Genomic DNA, 6,164 nt, shown 5'->3' with positions numbered 1-6,164 from the left:
ACTGTTGGCCTTCAGCAGCCAGACTTAGTGTTGAGCTATCAGTCTCTTCGCCAGGTCCGGGCGCCTCGCTCTGCAAATCCTAGAGGGTCTTCTTCCCGCACACACTTATTTATTTATTTCATGCGATGCTTTTTGTGTGGGTGGAAGATAGTAGAAGTCTATCTAAGAGGTAATGTTATCCCTGGGATGTCAACAAGGATTGAATTACATGGGACAAAGCAGAGAGAGCCCAGTCTTGCGTGTACGTATATAGTTTCATTTGCCTGAAACTCCTTGGTTCTCGGGGGCTCTGATCACGCTGGGGACGTATTACCATGGAATATTTAGTGAATGCAAAGAGAAGACGCTCGCTCTTCCTTGTGTGGGCCGAGCCACAGCTCTAGAAAGAAACCCACGCTTCTCCAGATGCCATCCTTTCCCTCGGTGGTGCGGGACTATAGTTAGGGCAAACGCTTCTGCTCGAGGGTGAGATGTGACCGCTTCTCTACGTCCACGCAGGCTCTCAACGGATCCTGCACTTCTGAAAAGGAGACTGGGCTCCACACAGGGTATCGTACGCAATGGAAGCCACGACGAAGGGAGCAGGGGTGCCCCAGGGTCCATCACCTATTTCTCCAGTGGGAAGAAGGGGCTTTTTCGAGGGAGAAGACACACTCAACAAATCATGCTCTGCTTGGGGACAGCTCTTGGTCGATGTACGTCTCTCACTGCTGCTTGACCACTGAATGCTGCTTAACCTCTTACGTGGCTTTGCCTTCTCTCTGCCCACGTTGGTTGGGCTTTTTCTTAGGCTTCCTGAAGGCTTAGCAGAGTGCCTTCCACAGAGGCTCTTAGTAAACATTTGTGGTTTGATTCTGAGGCTCCAAGGCTGGGCCCAAATAGTGTGACAGGGAGGAAATCTCAGCAGATCAACTGTGTGAATGGGAGCAGGCCACATCGCCTTCCTGGGCCATTATTTCCTTCTCCGTAAAAAGAAGGGGCTGGACTCCTGATTGCTGAGGTCACTTCCAGCTCTGTAAATTCCATGTGTTTAAAAAATAGAACATCTTCTTGCGTTTCTGGACAAAAGAGCGCAGGGTGTGTTTGTGTCTGACCTTCAGCCACATCCCGACTTTCTAGTTTAACGAATCTGGGTTTATTCTTCAGTGAAATGGCTCGGCTCCAGGAGTGCTTGGTGTGATTCTAACACAGTGTAGGTATTGATTTTTCGTGCAGGGTAGCAGTTACGGTAACCACCAAACTATTAAATCTCTCTCCCTCTCCGAAGGATGACTTCACGAGGGTCGTTCTACTCCCTTCGTTTGATATTTAACTCGGTCCAGGGCTAATTTGAAGATAGCATTGCCATCTAACTGTCTCAAAAATGCTTCGTGGCTGGCAGCTCTCCACCCTTCCTTGCCTCCGGGTTGTCGATCAAATCCTGTCGCAGACGGGTTGAGAAAAAAATGAGACTTTTGGAAGCCTCTGACCTTGTTCCTGCCACGTTGCTCCCCAGCACCTCCCGCGCCGAATCGTAAAATCTCTCACTGTGAACAGTGTCAATACTTATGCGGGTAAGATAGGCTTGCTTCCTTATTTTGTTTGTTCGTGCTCCGTAGAAGACAAACGTTTCACCTGACGGCATCGACTGTTGTCATGGCAGGACCACAGATGTTACCTTTCATACACACGTACACGGGGAACCACGTTGCCGAAATATTCATTTAATTCTTGCTTTCTCATTTTAGAAGTTTACCCCCTGTGAGCTCGCCAGGTAGCTTGAGGGAAGACACAACATGTCGAGCAGGTTATGATAGCCATCAACTTCTGAAAACAGTTTCACACGGGCTTTCATTTACAATGATTCTCGTAGTTCGAATACACACTATGAAGGGAGCAGGGGCTCTGACGTCAATAAAGAATTCTGTATCCAGGGCCCTAATGCCTTGCTGATTACCTTTCAGTAGATTCCGCGGTGACCCCCCCAGTAGAGGGACAACTGAATGAGGTCGCTAACATTTCTATAAAACCAGTAATCTGATAAATTCTCTTTTGGCAGGCACTTTTGCAGAACTAGCCTAAGTGACTGTTCCACACGAGGCATTATCTTTTCTTGTACAACGCTGAAAGCTTACAGGCTGCTTGACAAATGTGAATTTTTAAAAAGTAAGAATGACTGGCACTTGGTAGCTTACACAGAAATATAAAGTGGCACAAGAAAATTGCCCATTTCTTTCAGATTTACATTTTCTGTTATTTTTTTTTTTCTTTTCAGAAGGTGATAAGACACGTAATTTCCATCAACTTCAACCAGTTATATATGAAAGAGGCCACAAGTTCGGCTTTGCAGAGGAAAAGCAAGTGGTGGGGAAAACCGTCGGAACCGGGAAAAAGCCGACGGCCTTTCCGGGCCGCCTTTCGTTCTGATTCTAGACATGGTTCTTTGCAGGCCAAGACGGAAATCCTAATCCTGAGATATGACGTGTCTTGGAAACAATTCTGTTCACGCTTCGTTCCTGATCCCCCAGCCTCAAGGCTTCACTTATCCAATGTCTTTCCAGGTCCATTAAATGCAAGGAGAAAAAGGCAGCAGATAGAGAGGTATGAGTAGGGTTTGCAGATGAAGACTTCTCCTTACGTGTTGGATGCTCTGAAATTTTTGGCATAAAGCAATTATTGTCTATTCCTTCATTTGGTCAGCTAACATTTACTGACCCACAATATAGCAAAGCACCCAGCTCTGGGCATAGGCCAAGTTAAGATTTCCTCATTGATCTTCATTATAATTTTGAAGCTGTGTGACGATAAAGCTAATTGGCTGCATTAACTCATAACAAAAATCCTATTTGGGAATCCTGACTTTTTTTGATATTAATATTCTAGCAGTTTGCCGTCTGTGTCTTCTGTTGAACATGAACGACTGACCTCATGTTCTTTTTTGGTTGTTTGTTTTTGAGAGAGTACAAGCAGGAGAAGGGCAGAGAGAGGGGACAGAGGATCCAAAGTGGGCTCTGTGCTGACAGCCACGAGCCCGATGTGGGGTCCGAACCCACAAACCGCGAGATCATGCCCTCAACCCGTGAGATCACGTCTGAACTGACTGAGCCACCCAGGTGCCCCTGACCTCATGTGCCAACACACATATAAAAATGTGTATATTGACAAGAACACACATTTAATTCTTTTCTAGAATTTTCATTGACTCCCTTTCTGGTTTAGCAGATGTTCCAGTCATTCCCCTACATAAGGTTTAAACAGTTCTCTCTAGTTTGGACTGCTTCATGGAAATATAAACAATTATTCCTCTGAAAAACAGGAACCGTGGTACTTTGCATCTAAGCTGATGAGCTATGAAAAACAATTTTTGACCCTCATGACTATTGGATTAAGAACCAAGATATCCCAAAAGGAAACTTCCATGAGAACACTAAAAGAAATTTTTCTTAATGTTTATTTATTTTGGAGAGGGAGAGAGACACAGCGTGAGTGGGAGAGGGGAAGAGACAGAGGGAGACACAGAATCCTAAGCAGGCTCCGGGCGCTGAGCTGTCAGCCCAGAGCCCAACAGGGGGCTTGAACTCACAGACTGCGAGATCATGACCTGAGCCGAAGTCAGACGCTCAGCCGACTGAGCCACCCAGCTGCCCTTCATCAGAACATTTATTGTGTTAACTGAGCCAGCAACGACATTCTGAGACATTCTAAGCCCCGTGAGGGCAAGGACTGGCCGATCCGGCTTATTGTTGGTGTTCGCAACACTGAGCACACAGATAATTAGTGAAAAAAAAAAAAAAAAAGATTGAATGATCGAATGTTACCGAATTTGCAGATGAGGAAACAGAGACTCCGAGAACAGGAGTCCCTTCTGAAAGTCATTTGGGTAATAAGAAATGGAACTACAGTTCAGACTCTGGTCTGAGTCCAAGGCCTGTGCTCTTCTCCCATGATAACCCTGATGCACACACTGGCAGCTTTCCAGACTCTCTATTTCTGGGTTGCAAGCCACATCCTTTCTCGGGCAAGAAGAGGTGGGGGGCGCGGGGGGAAGTGGTAAGCAGTATCTTGATAGAGCAGACATTCATGAACGCCATCAAAGCCCCATCTGAGGCAGCCCCCCAAGAATCTCGCCTTCGCTTCTATCTTTTCTTTTCTTCTTCTTCCTTTTTTTTTTTTTTTTTTTGAATGTTTATTTATTTTTGAGAGAGAAGGAGCATGAGCGGGGCAGGAAGCGAGAGAGAGGGGACAGAGGATCCGATGTGGGCTCTGCGTTGACGGTGGTGAATCAGAACTCATGATTATTACAGTCTCTACTAATTATGGAGTGCTGACAATATCCTCGAGTCCTCAAACCCACGAATCATGAGATCATGACCAGAGCCGAAGTCGGGGACTCCACCAACCGAGCCACCCAGGTGCCCTGAATTCTATCTTTTTAATCTGGATCCCCCACCTTTGAGGTACTGAAATATATTCCAGCTTATACTATAGATCAGGCATAGATAACCCACAGTCCCGTAAACAGAGGAGCCACACCAAGCCTGAGACAGGAGTCCTTAACAAACGTCTGTGTTCACCCCTATGGGAAGCCCCCTCTCCTTGCTCTTGATGTGGCTGAAAACAGAGTGAGCCTCTGGGCCTGGGGTAGGTGGAGAAAGATCCTCAATTATAAACCAAAACACAAGGTGTTAGCAAGAGAGATTTAACACTTACAGTCACGCTTGGAGTTACAAGGTGTTAATGAGCAAGATAAACCAAGGAATGCATTTTTCTTCCTCCTTGGCTGCCTGGGTTGGCTGTTGGTGCAGAATAATTGAAACTTCAAGTTCTGAGACTATGAATCAGGAGGGTTTCCTGTATTATGAATGATGTCATCTTGTAAGGCCAGAGACTTGCTGTGAAATGCAGGAACATTCAGGGTAATGTGTTTGCAGCAAGCAGGATCCTGAATTTATTGCAGAGGGGAGTGTGTGAGCTGACCAAAATGGAGAATGATGAGAAGTAACTAAATTATGTATGACAGTCTTTACAGAGCAGAGGAAGGAAGAAAGCTTAATGATATTGTGGTTGAAGGCCCAGCAGCAATTGGTGATGTATTGGCTGGAGATTGCTAAGAAGAGAAATGAATCCACGAAGACTCGAAGACTATAGATGAGCCTGACAAAGACCAAGCAGTGGATTTGGGAGGGGGGAGGGGAACCAAGGGCTCCGTATAGAATGCATTTTAGTGGCAACAAGCCAGCCAAGTAAAGTTAACTTGACATTAAAAAGCATCATCTTAATCTGTGTAGCTTTTTCAAGCCTGACTCTTACCAAAGCAAAAAAAAAAAAAAAAAAAAATCTATAGTTAACCATGAAGTATTTTTCTCTTTGCTTTCCCCGCATCCACCAAAAGCCGTACATAATTTAATTATTGAATCTACAGGCTGGCCCATGATGATGAACGGTATGTCTGCGGGAGTGAGAAATTAGGTAGAACCAACTGTTTATTCTCATCATTCTTGCCCCGTTAGGGTAAATTAATAAAGTTAACAAGCTTTTGTTTGGATTAGTGGCTCAGATCTGGGATGTGCCGATCAGAACTCATGATTATTACAGTCGCTATTATTTATGGAGTGCTGACAACATCCTCAGGTTCTGTGTGTAAAACAGAAAGGGTTCTTTTGTCATTCTCTGTGCTGGAACCCATGTTCCTCCAGGATTAGAGGCTACACGTTTGAATAGAATAATGAAGTTCAAGAAAATCAGATTTACTTCCTTGGGGCGTGGAGCTTCATAAATGCCACTGATCATCTTTCCTGTTGACCCATGCTCTGTATCTCTGAACTTTTTTAACAGCTGTAACGCAGTGTGCACAGTTATACTGGGCCAACCCGGTGGGGGAAGGCGGAGATGTGCGTGCACCAGGGTGGGGCGGGAAGGGCTAACTGGCTTCAGAGCGCTTGGCCCTTCCAACCGTTTGAGAGGAAACCCTAAACTGGCCAAGCAAAGCACAAATGCAAATGTAACCTGGAGGCATTTGTGCCTCGAGGCATAGCGTCCCGCCCTACCCCTCCCGTAGGAAACTGTGAAGCTCTACCTTTTTTCCCCGGGACACGGCGACACAGCAGGCCCACTCCAGAGACCAAAACCAGGTCTCCTTACTCCCTGCCCTTTTCAGTTTCGTTGCACTTCCGTGCTCTTTCGGG

The sequence above is a fragment of the Neofelis nebulosa genome, chromosome 3 (genome assembly GCF_028018385.1).
Source record: "Neofelis nebulosa isolate mNeoNeb1 chromosome 3, mNeoNeb1.pri, whole genome shotgun sequence".
NCBI classification, from domain to species: Eukaryota; Metazoa; Chordata; class Mammalia; order Carnivora; family Felidae; genus Neofelis; species Neofelis nebulosa.
This window is presented reverse-complemented; position numbering follows the sequence as displayed.